Genomic DNA, 16,527 nt, shown 5'->3' on the forward strand with positions numbered 1-16,527 from the left:
TGCTGGTGCTTAGTCATGGAAAGGTAAAATGAAAGGGAAAAGCGAATAATTCTACGTCTGAGGTGATGCAAACCTCGTGTGCATAGCTTAAAAATGTCTCTGGCACGTCTGCTATCAAAGAGCTCCTAAATAACACGGTTTACCTGGGTTGACTGATTTATAGGAACGGGGCTCCCAGACCCCAAGGATGACATTTTAAATGCATCTTCCTTTCATTTGTAAGGGATTAAATGAACATGTTTTGACAAGATTGATCAGATGAAGGTTCAGACGATTTCTCTTTGCGGCTTCAATCTATAGCTGGTAGAACTGAGAGAATATTCCTGTGTGTCTTTACAATAATGCACAGCTGGCACCTCTGGAAATAAATGTTTAGGGAGCTGCCTGTGCTGAGGCCGCCCTGGAGAGGCATTGGCAGCGTGGGCAATGCAGATCCTCCATTGCATCCTGTGGAGGGAGGCTCATCTGCTCCATCACTGCACATTTATTTCACACAAGCTCCTCGGTTCTGTGCTCTGGAAGTATTGCTGAGCCACACCGTGCCATTGACGGCAGCTGGGAGCAGAGGCAGCCCTGATTCCTGCTTCTCTTCTGGAAAGTGTTCCCTCCTTGGCTGGAATGCTCTTGTTGCTCTCACCAGGAGCTCCATCTCCAGGGGGCTGTGCCTGCTGCAGGTGGGGATGCCCAGGAACCTGGTTTTGTCTTTCAATCCCTCATTCTGCAAAATATTCTGAGGCTTTGGGCACTGAGGCTTGATGGCAGGGGTGGCTTTGCCCCTGCAGGATGAGGTTTTTGGAGTTTACGCTCTTTGTTTCAAATTCATTGACTTTGTGACTGCTGGCGTGGGCTGTCTGCCCTCCATAGCCTTAGGAAAAAATCAAGGAATAAAAAACATCTTTAAATTCAGGCCAGTGTCTCCAAGCCCTGAAGCCTTGGAAGACCCAAACTGGCTTGTTCTTGCCCTGGAAACACTGAAGCCTCAAGCAGAGGGAGTGGTTACTCATTGAGCTCTCCTTATGGAGATGGAGACTTGCTGATCTGGCAGAGGCAAAGGCTCAGTGAGGAATCTCCAGACCTTGGCAGGGCTGGGCCGCTCCTGGTTCTTCCCACACAAGTTGTGTTTTCCCCCCCTTGCTAAGTCATGGCCAATTGTGATGCTGCCCTTAGGCCCTTGGCCAAATGGGAATGGGAGAGGACGTTCCCCTCACCCCGTTCTTGGCTTGTGGACATGATTTATGTCCTTCCTGCCTCCTTCCAGGCTTAGGAATCCTTTACCCTTGGATGGCAGGGGAAGGCAGCAGTTGTCTGGGCACCGGCTGGCAATTTGCATTGCTGCATTATGCATGGGCAGAAAACACAGGAATAAAGCACGAGGAACAGGAAATCACTGCGGTGTTTTTAATCTGAAAGGTGAGATCGAAGCGCTGTTTGTAGGCTGCCTTTAATGGCCCTCGATTGGCAATTAGTGTTATATTATCACATATCTTTAATAGAATATTGATGCTGTTGGCAGAGATATAATCCCAGTGTCAAGAGTAATTCCTCTCTTCCCAGAGGGCTGCACTTATTACGTGAGGGCCCAGCGGAGCCGGCGGAGCTCGGCCGAGGCGTCTCCGATCAATCAGGATCAGCACTTCCACCAGTGACTGAGGGCATGGCAGGGATGCATATTAATGATTATTAATGATCTGCCTGGGGAGGGAGGTGCTGGCCCGCTCTGACTCCTGCCGGCTGTGGGGTTGGGTTCAGGGAGAGCCTCAGGGATCCAAGGCGCATCCCAGATCCCAGGGATCTGAGGCACAGGGTAGGTGCCTTCCTCGCAGCCGCAGCACAGCCAGGCAGAGCTCGTGGTTCATTACTCATTTACCTTGGGTTGCCATTGGAAAGCAGGTGAAACAATAGTAAATACCAAACAACAGAAGTTAATCTCTATCCACAGTGCTGTAATAAATGGGAAGCTAAACAAAGAATCAATGCAGATCTGTTAATTCTGGGCACTCCTGGGTCTGCTCCAGAGCAGAGTCTGGCCCTGGTGGGATGCTGCAGCCAGATCTTCCCTTGGGCACAGGCATTCCTGTGGCACAGGGTGTTGTTCCCACAGAGCTGTGGAGCTGCACCCTCACAAGAGGCTTTTCCTCTGCTGGAGCCTTTTTTCCTCTGCTGGAAACCTTTAACTCCCCCTTCTGCCCAGACCCACAGACTCAGCAGGATCCCTGGTGGGATCCCAGCCTTCCCTTCCCCCCTTGCCGGGGTGGCTCTTGCAGTTCTGATGGATGTGCCTCATCCCAGCGGAGCGATGGGCGCCTGTTCCCGGTACATCCTAATGCCAAGTATCAATCACGTGCAGTAACGGGGGCTGATGGCAAAGGACACTTCAGAAGAAGGGGGGAGAGAGGAATTTCAGCACTAATCCAGACCCCAGGAGAAAGCTGGTGCCCCCTGAACAGGACCCTGCTGTGGAGCTGAGCCCAGCAGCGGTTCCTGGGGGAACTGGGACTCCGTGCAACCTCCGCACTTCTGTTTCTCACCAGGATGGAAGAATTGGATCACTGCAGAAACCATAGTACCCAGACAGCCGTACACAACGTTCCACACAGAGACTGATGGACGGATCCCCAAACCCTCTGAACTTCTGGACTGGTAAAATGGCTTCTGGGGAGGACTGTGCGGACTTCTCTGCCCATGGAGCCCAGAAGTCCTTTTCCCAGTTTTGGGCAGGCTGTCCCTTGTCCCCCCACTTCCCTCCACCAAGGGGAGCTGCAAACCCACCTCAGAAGGGAAGATGGTTCCAGCTTTGGGCTCAGGCTTGGGCTCCTGGTGTAGTGACAGCACCACTCCTCCGAGGCCATCCCCACAGCCATGGCTGCGCTGCCTCTGGAGCGGGCTGGCCTTGCCTTCGGACCCAGCTCTGCTCACTCCCTTACCCCGAGCTCTGCTGTGAAGAGAAGCCGTGGATGCTCCTCCATCAGCCACGTGGGGCCACCTCCAGGAGCCCCAAATCCACCGGGGCTTTGCCACTTCCATGTGTGTTCTCCCTGATTTTTTCTTTTCCCTTTCAGTGCCTGCAGCCTCAGTTAAGGCAAAGAGCTGAGGGTGTGCTGTGCTCCAGCCGTGGTGCCATGGCATTTACACCCTCCTGCTCCTCTTCCTGCAGAAACCCACTCCCAGAACTGCCTTGTCTCTGTTGCTTTCTGCAAGACTTGGAGGTGTATGGCCTCAGCTCCATGGATATGAAAGGGAAAGCTGGTGCGAACAGATCCTAACTGGAATTCAGCAGGCTGGAGAGGCTTGTGCTGCTGCCCAGCGCAGCATCCCATTCCCATCCACCCCCAGCAGGACTTCGAGCTCCTGGAAAAGTGGGTTTGTAGTCTTTAAACAAATCCAGGAGATGGGATATGGTGGAAGGGAGCCACTACCAGGCGATTTCAGCTTCAAAGCCTGGATGTATTTAACTTTCAGCAAAACACCACGATCTGAAATCTTTCCTTGGAAGGCACAAACGCATCTGCAGCCAGGGCTCCCGGATGGTGACGGAGCAGCACATTAGCATAAATTTTCTCGGGAACTGAACTGTCACAAGGCCAACCTTGAGAGCTATTTGGAGTATTTACGGCTTTTATGAAGCCCCCCGGGAGAGAATAATCTCAAAGTACTGCAGACACTGCTTGCAAGAACCGTGAAAAACATTCAATTTAGGAACAGTTTTGCCTGCATCTCTCTGGTTTTTGTAAGCCCTCACTCCCACCACCAGTTCTGTCCCCACCTGGGTCTCCTCTGCCAGAGTAGTGAGTCACAGCAAGGTGATGATGATGGCACAAGCGGAGAATTAAGAGATTGGGCAGGGAAAAGGCAGCAGCGGGTGGAAGGCTTCGGGAAAGAAAGTGATGTCTTCATGTGAATCTCTATTTGGAAATAAGAAACAGAGGGAGAGACATGGAAGAAGACGAAGCACCTGAATTGTCTCAAAGCAACCTGCTTTTCCTGCTTTTCCAGGAGGCATCAGTGGGTTTCTGAGTCTACCCAAACCCATGTATCTCCTGTTACCCCATCCTCAGGATCCTGTAACCATGTCAACCAGAAGAGAAGACATGGAAAGCCGGCAAAAAAAAAAAAAAAAAAAAAAAGGAAAAAGGAAAAGGAAAAGAAAAAGAAAAAGGAAAAGGAAAACTGAGCTTGAAAGCCACTATGTTTTGGATTATGCAAAGCACACGAGTACCTGATCTAGCTCCCGAAATTACAGGGTTGCACAGTATTCTGTTTACAGTGGGATGTCACAGGCTGTAATGAGCTGCTGTGTCATTACGGCAGCAGATGCCAAACAGATCTCGGTGTGTTTATGGAAAGGCTCTCTCTTGCTGCAGAGCTGCACAGGGGTTTCAGGCTCCTTGGCAAGTTCAGAGGACAGGGATAATGTTTGTCCTGGGGGTGTGGGTGTGCAAACACTGCCCAGAACACCGAGCTGCTCCCCCAGCCCACGGAGACAGACAAGGGCTGGAATATCCATCCCATCCCGGAGCTGCCTGCTCTGGCCATTGCATTACAGCTGCACTGCCACCATCACTGTCATTCCCCTGATACTTAGGACCACCTGGGAACAGCAGCAATCCCAGCCCCGTGTGGCTCCACGTTGGGAGTGCATCCCTTGGGAAGGCAGCACGGAGCCGGACCCACTGGTGGCTCAGCACTCCCGAGCGATAGGAAGCTTAGTAAAACAGCAACGTCGTTCCCTGCATGGAATAACCTGAGAGGAACAACAAGTGGGGCCCCTCTTTGCAGGTGTTTGCCAAAAAAATCAGCGTGTGCATGAATAGAGAGAGAAATAAAAGGTTTCTCAGAGCTCGTCTTCGGGGCGCAGCAGCGTGAGCGCATGTTTTATTCAGCGAGGAGCAGCTGCACTACCTGGAGCAGAAATTCAGCTTGTTGAGGCCAGTCTAGGTAGATCACTGAAGCTTTGGAGAGTCTAAACAGCCAGAGAGCAGCAGATCTTGTCTTTATTGCAAACAAGGTGCTTCTGCAGAGGGGTTGGCCTTGGTCTCACCCAGTGTGACCCGGTGCCTCAGCAGCGCCTGATCTCCATGGGAATCCCACAATGCTGGGGCTCCTGAGGGGCAGCTCGTGGCTGTGCCCTCCAGCCTGGCACCCTGAATCCCTCAGTGGCACAGAGCTGCTTGTGCCATCCCCCTTTTCATCTGTTATCTCCCTCTGGCACCCTGACCTGTGGGATCAGGGTGGGACCCCCAGGACGTGCTGCTGCTTCCAGCCTCCAGCCCAGCTGGGAACCCCAGTGCAGGACTCTGGCAGCTCTGTGGCTGCCACTCCACACATCCTGGGCAAAAATGGGAGCATTCCAGCGTGCAGCCTCTGCCTCTGCTGCTCGGGTCAGATGGAGGAGGTCATGACATTCTTTTATTCTCCTCTCCTTTGTGTGCCAGGGTTCGGAAGATAAAGTTAGTAAAATTCCTCCTGTTCAGGGCAAAGGGCAAAACTTGCAAAGGGAAAAGCCTGGGAAATAAAATCCCTCACGTACCAGGAACATGAGACACCGGGAGATATTCCAGGCCTTGAGCTGCAGGAAGCAAGCAAGATCTCCTCTGCTGAGGCTGCCCATGTGCCATGCTTACCCCGACAGTAACTCAGGGGCCAGGGTGCCTTTTCCTTGCCTGAGCCAAAGGGTTCTCCCTCCAGCCCTTGGGATCATGCTGACAGAGGGATTCCCCTTCTTCCCCAGCCAGCTGTGACCTCACAAGCCTCTCCCTGTGTCACCTCCCTCCACAGGGTGTCAGAGCTGTGGTTGTGCTGGTGAGGATGGGGCACGGAGTCCACCCATCCCAGCTTGGAAGTTGCATCCAAGGGCTGCCCAGTGCTGGGGGCAAATGGCTCCCAGTGTGAGAAATGATTTAGGGGGATGGTTTAAAAGCTGGAATGATTAATGTGTGTGACTTCTCCCGAGTGCTGGAAATGATAAATCAGGATGGAATGGGGAAGCAGGGTGTAAATTTGGAGGTGTCTGTGTGGGGATGGTGTGGAGGAAGGTCGGGCTCAGGCTGGGTGGCCCCTGACGGCCTCACACCAGCTGGCTGATGGTCCTGGTGAGGGTGAGGAGGGTACCTGGATACTTGGGAATGTCACCGAGGGCACATGGCACAGCACAGCCAGGTCCTACCCCTTGGCATGGGCACATGAGGTTAAATAATCCGCACGGGAAGGATTCAGGAGATGTTCTGGAGTCCCTTTCAGTAACCAGGAATGATCTGTGAGGATGAGGGAAGCAGAGGTCTGCGTGTGTGCAAAGGAGAGAGGCGGGGGGGAAGGGGAGATTTTATTACTGAAATTTGCCAGAGAGGCTCTTTAATAACGTCATTCATCTTTCTGTCAAATACATCACATTAGTGGAGGGAAAAGGGACTTTGAGAAGATGAATTAAGACTTAAATACATTAAAATGACTTAAGGAATATTTAAATACAATACAATTTATTTTTGTGTAGGCTTGTTTCATGTCAAGCCATGCTGTCTGAGGCTGGTACAAAGCGTGTGCACGGCTGTGCATCAGCAATGCCACTTCCCATAGAAACGGGGCTCAAATCAGGCTTTTCTTTGGACCAGAGATAATGTGGATGCAATTAGCTGGCACGGAAATGCTGCTGGCACTGCTCAGAGCAGCCAAATTCCCTACAAATCCCCCATGGCCCCTCAGCATCACGGGGATGCTCCAGGTGGGAAGTGCTGGCCCCGGCCCCGGCTGCTCTCACATTCCAGCCCACAGGTGACCTTCACCTGGGCGCTTCCACCTGCGGCTGCATCCGAAGGCAGAGCAGGAGCAGGGGTGGATTTTCCTCTCGGTGTGAGACACCACCCTCCAATGCTGTGCTCTGGAAAGAGAAACAGCTCAATTTGGCTGCTCTGTGGCCGTGATCCCGCAGGGCACCAGGTACAGCCCCGGGGTGGTGGCTGGAATGTCCCCAACCAGTGCTCAGGAAATGGAGCCCCTCCTCCTGAAACAGCCCTTCTGCCCTGGCTCCCGGGGGATAAATCTGAGAAAAGAGACAAGGAGTGGAAAAAATAGAAAGAAAACAGACAATTGCCTGGAGCTGCTTCTTGTTCTGCAATGTTGGGGCTAAAAATAGCTCAGCAGAGCCTTTCTGCCCGTGGGCACTGTGCGGGAGCAGCCGCCTGCTCCCTGTCTTGCAGGAGTCAGAGCAGGCCCTTCTTCCAGATATTTGTGTCTGTCTTGTGGCAAGGGCTTTGGTTGACTTTTGGTCTGGTTTTGCTTCTCAGCCCCGAGTGCTTCATCAGAGAGAAGGCACAGGAAAGCAGCGAGAGTAATCAAGCTCCTCAGCAATGAGGAGTGGGTGGGATGCTGAGGCGCAGACCCCGGTGAGTGCAGGATGCACCACAAAGATTGAACTTCCCCTGCCACAGAGGGTTCCTTGAGAGCTCTCTGTTATCTCCCTGTGCCCATAGAACACGTCGGAATTGCTTCCCAAAGTGTGTAAAGGCTCTCGGTATCAAAGACACATGGCTGCTCTGTGATGGAGGAAATAAAAAACCCTCAAAGCAACCTGTTTGTCTGCCTGGGGAGAGATGGATTCAGCCGGAAAGCTCCGTGCCTGCGTCTTCATCCCGCTGTCCCCACAGCTGGAACATGGGACTGCCCCAGGATGGAGAGCACAGGAGGTACATGTGTCCTGTCTTAGTGTGTTCAGTTCCTTCATCTCTTCCCATAAGTCAGACCTGCCAAACCCTCTTGGATTTGTTTCCACAAGACTTTACTGCTCTTCTTTCCGCTTTTATTGAGACACTTCGAAGGGTAGCAGTGCCAGAGGAGTGATAACAAGGTGTAGCCCTGCAGCGACAAAATGACCAGCCTGAGGCAGCACCTTGGACTGAGCTCGTGCTGCGTTTGGGAAGCCGGGGGAGGACAACGTTCATGGCTCTGCCGCGAGCGGGGGGGATGATGCTCATCGCTCTGCCACAGCCGCAGGCACCGGTGAGAGCTGGGGGCTCTCCATGGGTACCGCCCATCCCCGGGGCAGTGTCGGAGGGCGATTACCGAGGGTCGAGTAGAGGTGTGGGATGGCTGAGGAGGAAATGCTCCCCGCCCCACGGCTGGAGCTCTCCAGGCGGCTGCAGGGACGGGCGAGGTGCGGGACTCCCTCGGGTGTTCACGCAGGGATAACGCTGCAGGTCCTCGAAGGGATGCAGGGCCGGGGAAGCGGGAGTGGGGCGATGCTCCTCCTGGCAGTGGGACAGCTCTGGTTCCTTCCAACAGGTCACAGCTTTGCTGCTGCACAAACACCCCCTGCATTTTGCTGCACTTCTCTGCTCTTCTACCCCTCCCGAGCCCGGGTACCGCCCTGCAGAGCCCGCCGGCTCCTCGGCTCGGCCTTGTGTTGGTGTCCCGGCCTCGGAAGGTGGCTGTTGTCCCGTGGCCGGGCGGGTGGGAGCCGTTCGTGTCCCCTCAGCAGCCGCCACGCTGGCTCCGGGCGAGTCGCGGTGCTAATGAGCTCGCCGGCAGCAACAACTGCGTGCGCAGCACTTTCGGAGGCAGCGCCTGCTAGAAATGAATTTTTAGCTCATCCAGAGCAGGGCTGTTGGGCCCAGCCCAGAGCTGAATGGGGCAGCTGCAGGAGGTGCGGCCGGGACCGGAATCCCCGCACGGGGTCAGATATGCAAGGACTGGGATATGGGAGAAAATGATCGCTTTGTTCCCCGGTGTTTCCCAGCAGAAGGAAAATGCACATTTTGGGTTCCTGGATGCTGTTTTCCAGGCTCTGCTTTCCCTCCCCCCCCCCATCAGGGGAATCACCTGCGACCAGCACAGGAGGTCTCCATCCCCCCAAAAGCCAGGTCTCACTTCTGGCAGCTCTAATGAGGGGAAGTGAATCCAGGCTGGCAAACAAGCCTACGTCACACCTCTGTCTGCAAAGAGGCTTTTAGAGCCGGCTTAAATGGATTTTGGGAAAGCGTCTTCGAGATTGGAGCTACAAATGGCTTTTTGATCAAAACAAAATCGTTCATTTTGAAAACTGAAACTGTTTCATTAAACATGTTTGGGCTTTGTTTGTTTATGTCAGAAGCGATGGGTTTGCCAGGGTCTGAAAATTGGAAAGTTTAAAGTATTCTTCTGTCCTGGACTTTGAATGTAAAAGCACTTCAAAGGTGTTATGGAAGGATAAGAACAATTAAAAATTTATTTCCCGGGGGAAAAGGAATGATTAGAACGATCGGAATAAAGATCACATCTCTATTTTCAGGCAAACTTCTCTCAGCTTTAAAGGCTGGAGATGGTATCTGGGCTGAATAGAATCGTGCAGGGGCCTTTGTGTCACTCGAAGCGGGAGAGGGGAGCGCGCCCGAGGCTGCAGAAAGGCTTTGCTGACACCTGACATTTGAGGCACTCTGACTTTTTTTGAAAGCAAACGCCTTAGAAGTGTTCTCATGAGCGGTGGCGATAATCAGGCTGCAATCACAGCTGCCCCAGAATCCATGGGCTCTCCTGCAGCCGCTGGATGGGGCCGATGTCTCCGTGCTCCTCCAGGGCTGGGTGGGCACTGGGGAAGAAGGGAGGGCTCTGCCAGGGCCGGGTGGGGAGGGCTGGCTCAGGAAGGGAGTGTGGCAATGCCCAGAGATGCTCATCCTCAGCCCTTCGGCACGGAGCCTCTGCGCCCCTTTCTCCTCCTCAGTGAGCCCTCTGGTTTTCATCCCGTTTCCAAGGGACAATAAAGTGTGGAGCAGAACGCTGCTCTCAGCTCCAATTCAGTGGAGAGGGATGGAGAGAGAGGTGACGTATGGCTTTGCTGTTGTCCCAGCCAGGCTGGAGCCCGGGCTGGCAGCACCATGCAGCTCCCAGCACGTCCCTGGATCCAGCGTTGGGAGCGCAGTGCTCAGAGGAACAGCAGTGGGATCAGGGGACTGGGCTCCGTGCCTCCGCCGAAGCCTGGATGGATCCTGGGAACAAAGAAACCTGCCTTTGAAACCAGGCAGAACTGCCCAACCCTTTGCAAAGCAGAAGCAGCTGGCTCGACTAATTAAATGTTAAAAATTCCAGCAAGACGAGTGTACCAGAAAACAAACAGGCACGGGAGCCAGGATGGAGCGAGTTGGAAAGGATCCGTGCGGTTCCCTGTCTCTCCCATATGTGTCTGCATAGACGCTGGCACCTGTGCAGCCATGTGTTCGCCCGGCCCCGCTCCCACGCTGCAGTCAGTGCGCTCCCACATCGACCCGTGGGGAGCAGGAGCCGCAGGCTGTGGGATCCCACATCCCCCAGTGCTCCCACGTCCCCATCCATGGACGTATGTGGCTTCAGAGACCCGGGGGGCAGGAGGTGCCTGTCCCTGTGCCAGGGTCTGCCCGACCCACTGGGGCAGGAGGCGGCTCCATCGGTCTTTTTTGATGGTTTGGGGAGGAGGGTAACTATTTGTCAGCAGTGGTTTTGCAAATCGCCACTTTGCAGAGAGGAAATAAGAGCCATCCATTTGTGCTGGTGCTATTAAAGATTTTCTATAAAGTGCCTACATTTCCAGTGCAGCTGAATGGATTTCTCTGCAGAAAACTGCCAGGACAGAGAGGCACAGTGGAGGAAAATATCATATACAATGATTCACAAACACATAAAAATACCCTTCCCAGCTTGGCTATTCTTCCACCGCACAACAAACACCTTGTGAGTCATTCTTGAATGTATGGACGCATTGGAAAATGAAAGTTGGATTTGAACATTATTCATTAAGACCTGGGATTAGTTCACTTCTCCATTTAGCTCCTCAAAGCCAGCATGCCAAGTCAAGCTAAATGCATTCTAAGGCTGTCTCAGTCACCAGGCAGCTCTAAGAGCCACAGTGGTTTTCTACATCAATGTTTCTGTATTCAGCTTAAAAAACCCCCAACTTAATTCCTTGCTCCTTGCATTGAATTAATCAGATATCTGAAGGTAGGTGGAGGCAAAAAAATCAACATTTTTCTTGGCAGGCACATTTAAGTTGAAGGGCTGTAGCTCTTGCTGCAGACGACAAGATTGCAATGTTTAGGAGATAAAGAAAGGGGATGGAGGGCATCCACGGAGTGACAGCCGTGTGCACGCCCTGCTGCCGGCGGTGGCAAACAGCCAGGGATGGGGACAGGCCCCCGGATGATTTACAGCCGCGCATTCTCTCTACAAACACGTTAACTCCCACCTCGGAGGAACTGTTAATGAAAACTTGTGTCAGCTCTTCCAGCACCTGTCAGACACAAAGACACGGCTGGATGTGCGGCCGGAGCGGAGCAGAGGTTGGGGACAGCATCAGGGCCACGTGCTGCCTGTGTGTGGCCACAGCCGTGTCCCCGTGGCTGCCCCGTGTCTGACCACCAGCACAGGAGCACAAGCCCAGAGGAGGGACCGGCCCAACAGACACGAGGCACGCTGCAAACACGGCCCAAAGCAGCTGCAAAACACTTTTCAGCTCCCACATCGGAATCTCGGGCCAGCTCATAACTGGCACGGTGGCCACGCATGAGGCGGCAGCGGCAGCAGCATCTTCTTCCACTGCCAATGGGGAAAAACAGCACAGCTGTGCTTACTGCTGCTCCTAGGGATATTTAGCCTCATTTAATGACAGTATGGGGCAGTTTGGTACAAACATATGGATGATGCGGCCACGTTTTGACAATTACTCAGCTGCTGGGTCGTTGTACCTCCCCTTCGGATGCCTAATCCTGGATGGGGGACTGGGAAGCACTGTCCTCGGTGTGTGGGGACAGTTCCTGCTAACAACACTTAGCTGCCCTCTAAGGTCGGATTCCTCCCAGGCCACCAACAGGACAATGCCACACGAGCGAGGCACCTGATGGAGGACAAGCCCGTGACTATCACTGCTGTGCTCAGGGTGTCCTGCTCGCTGCCAGCCGGCTGAGCCAGCCCTGGGCCAAGGCAGCATCTCCCCTGCATAATTTCATAGCACCAATACCTTGGTGAGCAGCACAAGCTGCTTGTGGGCAAAGAATCAAAATTCATAGAATAAATTATACGCGCTAAATTATTTGCCCAGCTTTGTTGATTATCTGCAGTTAAAAAGTTGGAGAGAGCTGAGCTGCTCTGCGCATAAACACCAGACAGATCCTTGCAGGCAGGAGGTGCTCGGCTTTGGCACAGGGAAGAGGAGAACTGCCAGCCCAGGGAGGAGCCTGCAGACCCAGTCCTCTCTGGCATCCCCTGAGGTTGGGATGGGTGGCAGCCCCACCATGCAGGCAAAGAAGCTGCTGCAAACACCTTGGTGGGCTTTACTACAGAGTTACTCAGCGAGCTGCAGTTTGGTGGTGCTCCTACGCATAAGAAGGATTTACTCTTTGCTGGCTGAATGAAATGACGTTTGTGATGTTATAGAACATTTAATGGCATAAAGAGAGTGCGGTGTAAGGATCAGAACAAGCACATGGGTTTGCAGCCCAAGCCATGGATGACTTGTGCATGGAGGAGAAGGGTCCTGCTCCTCCTGTGCCTGACCAAACTCCTCTCCCCCTGCCCAGAGGAGGAAGCTCACAATGGGTCAGCATGTTGAAGGTCTGTGATTGAGCTCGATGATGAATCGCAGCTTGATGACTTCCTCTACATCAATGGAGCTGAACTGGCTTGGGGAAACTGTTTGATTTAAGAAGAATAGGCCTAATTTTGGAAGTGCTTCACACCCATCAATCTAAGTGAAATTCATTTATCTGAGGCACAGCTGATACGTCTCCCATTTACATAGCACTAAGTGCCTCACAATCCTTGATATATTGAAGCTCACAGCAGGGGAAGAGGATAACACTGCTATCCCCTTTTGCAGGCAGAGAAGGGATTTTGCAGCATAATCCAATGAGTCGTGGGAGCCAAATGGGTGCCATGACCCGGACTGGGAGCAGTGTCCCCTCCCCGGCCACGCTGCGGGGTGGACAGGGCAGCTGCGCACGCGTCAGGTCTGGCGTCTGCAGGGAGGGGGCAGAAGGAGCTTCAAAGCATTTCCCATCTCCGATCTAACACGGTTTTATGAAGTGTTTGCAGTAGTGTCTCAAAGGCAGGGTTGGGAGGCAGAGTGGGAATCACAGCGGTATCTGATGGAAGAGATATTTAGAGGGAAGAGACATATGGCATCTTAAATAAAAACAGCCTACTCAGTGGTTAATCTCCACTTGAAAAACCTCCAGGACGAGCTCGTCTGTCTCCCATTGCAGCCCCACCACGCTGCCAGCTGGGCAGAGGTGCAGCGGCCGCAGGTAACGCTGCAGGGCTGGGGGTTTGGGGGAACCAAAGCACCTTCCCCATCTCTCAGTGGGTCCTGCATGGCTGCCTCTGAAAACTCCAGCCTGAGGTGGAGAGGCCAGGGGGTCGGTGGGGCAATGGGACCGGGACCCCTGACAGCAGCCCCCATCCAGTAACCTCCTCTACAGCTCTGTCCTTGGTGGCCTGAAAACAGAAGCAGGCAGGAAAAACAAGTGCCTTCTTCCTGCAACTCTCCATGGGCACTTAGGACAATGATGGAATACTTGGGCAATCACACAATGTTTGTTTAATGCCAAAACTATCCTGGCCACTTTACAAACAAGCATGAGTAATGGCAGAGCGGGGGGGGGGGGGGGGGCACAAGTTTCTCTCTCTTCCTCTGAGATCTTCTGAGTGTGCACTTCTGCCGTGATTTATCCTTGTTGCAACCTTATCGGCTCACTGGGGATGTAAATCAAGCAACCCGACATTTTACCCGGAATTCCAGTTATTTATACATAGATTGAAAGGGTATAATTGCGGCTGCTAAAAATGGCCCGGCAGAGAGGAGGGACACAGGTGTCCATCTCTGTGGAGGTTGGGGACGGAAAAGTCCCCGCTGGCTCCCTGCCTGTCCCTGCACATGAGGCCTCTTGCACCTTCATGGCTCTGCCGAGGCGGAGGATGGGCAGCAGGGATGCACCCACAGTCTGGCCATCAGTCCCTTGGGCTTTTGGAAAGGATCTGACCGGGGTCTCTCCCCCTTCTCCATCTCGCATGTCCAGCCTGGAGCTGGAAAAGGCACGGCAAGGCGATCCCAGCAGGGCCCCAACATTGCTGCTCCTACATCTTTCTGATCTGGACCGCCTCTCGTGATGCAGTTAGGCTTAGGCAGTGTTTAAGGTAGTGGTTAGGGTAATGGTTGGGTTAATTGGTAGGGTAGTGGTGCCCCAAACCAACCAGCTGGTACAAGGTGCACTTGCGGGGTCCGCATGGTCCCCCTCCCACCCACATTCCAGCCAGGCTATTCCATGACAGTCTCCTGCACAAGTCTGCTGCCAAATTTGCCTTCAGCTCCAGGCAGCCACTGCCTGTTTCATCTGTAAGTTGCCATGTACTTTAACAGCGTCTCCCTGATCCCTTGTAATCTCGTTTTTTTCCACTGCTCCCAGACATCTCTCCCTCCCCTTCCCTCCCTCTGGCAGCTGCAGAGCAAGCGGCAGCCCCACACGCCTGTTAAAGGCTGGAGAGCATCCTGGCAGTGCCCATGGTCCCTGAGCAAGCCCTGGCCAGGCCAGCACATGACCGGAGCCACATCCCTGCGGGACCAGGAGATGCAGCGCAGGGGCCACCACGCACCTCTCCAAGACGCCCTTCAGAGGCCCAGCGTGAAAGACATCTAAAATTCATAAATGTCAAGGAGGAAAGGAAGTGAGGACAACTAAATATAGAAATCCAAACACCTCCTTTTAGGCTACAGAAACAGTGTGATGTGCACAGCCTAAAAGCCTCCTTAGACCTGAGCCCAGCTCAGCACTGAAGGGCAGGGCGGTGACTGTGGAAGAGAGGAGTGTTCATCTTCCCGGAGTCAAGGTAGCAAAGGCTGACTCCAGAAACATTCTCACACCTTCTCCCCTTCTTCTCTGCGCAGGTGAGACCCCGCCTGAGCACTGCATCCAGCTCTGGAGTCCCCAGGGGAAGGTAGATGTGGACCTTCTACAGCCAAGCCAGAGAAGAACTACGAAGATGGTCAGAGGGGTGAACATCTCAACAACCCATCCTCGCCCCTCTCTGCACACACTGTGACTCTCCTGATCCCAGATCTTTCTGTCTCAGGAGCAGTAGGGAGAGATCTGCCACGTCTTGTTTGTCCTGCCCAAGTTCAGGAGCTTCCCCAGTCTCAGATGCTCCCACCAGAAGCCAGGAGTTCATCCTTGTCACAGCCTGCGTTGGGAGATGGAAGTGAAACCCCTGTTGTTTCTGAGTTGAGAATGTCTTTTCTTTCCATTCCACAGGAAATGTCACTGTTCACTTCTCCATTCCGCTGCAAGGGGAACAGAAATGCGTCCTGAAGTGTCTGGGTTTGCTATGGAAGGAAGATTCTGATTTTCCTACAGGGAATTGTGTAGCAGAAACAGCTGAAACCCAAGAAGAAATCCAGGGTTGTCAGAATCTTTAGTTTCTGTTTTAATTATTAGTCTGGTGGGATTTTCTCAGAAACTGTAATTCCACAGTGATAACTGTTATCACTTTATTTTAGAGTCTCGGCTATTCACAAGCCAGGAACGAGCAGGATCAGTGCAGGGAGGAGCTTCCAGGACACGTTCACAAGCATGGAATGTTGGCTTCCCTCTGCCCAGGGCAGCCAGGCGGCCAGTGCTCCGTTCTGGAACGCCCCACTGGGGCTGTGGAGCCGGCTGGCAGGACCCAGCCCGTGTTCCATGGAAGTTATGTGCCGATGGAGCATGGGAAATGGGATGGCAGGGACAGCTCGCTCCGAGCACAGCATCTCTCCAGTCCTATCATTTTTGTTGGGAAGTTTTATCTTTTTAATTTGTTACATATCACGCATTGTCTGATTAATTATTGCTTCTCTGCAGGGAGGACTGGAGTTTATAGAGCAGTACAGCACAGTGCTGGCTTTGCCCCCCCGGCAGGCTCCGCGCCGTCGATAATAATGACTCAGCATTTGGCTGCTCCGTGGGCATTTCAGAAGCGCTTTATTAAAAAGTACACAGTCCGTGCATCGACCATAAATCCAGGCAGGAGCTGCCGAGCGTGCCGTGCTGCTCACACATCACTCCGGGCTGACGCTGGCCCTGCCTCTGCCGCTCCCTGCCAGCCCCAGAACGCCGGGGTTTAATTGCCGCGGTGGCCTGGGATGCATTGAGCTGCTCGGCGTGTCCTTCAGCTGCACGCAGGCAGGAACAGGCACAATAAAATTCCCTTTACAGCCACATCTCTCCATCAGCAAAGCGAGAGCCTCTCCCTGAAGAAGCCTTCCCATTCAGCAGCCGAGCTGGAGGAGGCCGTGTAAGTGCTTGGGAAGGTGCTGCGGCAGGACGAGCAGCAATGAAATGCAGTTGAACATTTCCAGCGCTGAGTAAACCATATGTCTTCATAATTTGATTGTGCCCCGGTCCCCCAGGTACCTCCCAGCTCTATTGAACACCGATGGAGTTATTTGGAATCATAAATAATATTATCAAAGAGGGTCTGCTGGGTAAACAGAGCTGGTGTATAAATTGTTGGCGGCGGTATTGATTGTTCTGAGCTGACTAATGAATTATTCTGTTTAAGGGGCTG

The sequence above is a fragment of the Corvus hawaiiensis genome, chromosome 25 (assembly GCF_020740725.1).
Source record: "Corvus hawaiiensis isolate bCorHaw1 chromosome 25, bCorHaw1.pri.cur, whole genome shotgun sequence".
NCBI lineage: Eukaryota > Metazoa > Chordata > Aves > Passeriformes > Corvidae > Corvus > Corvus hawaiiensis.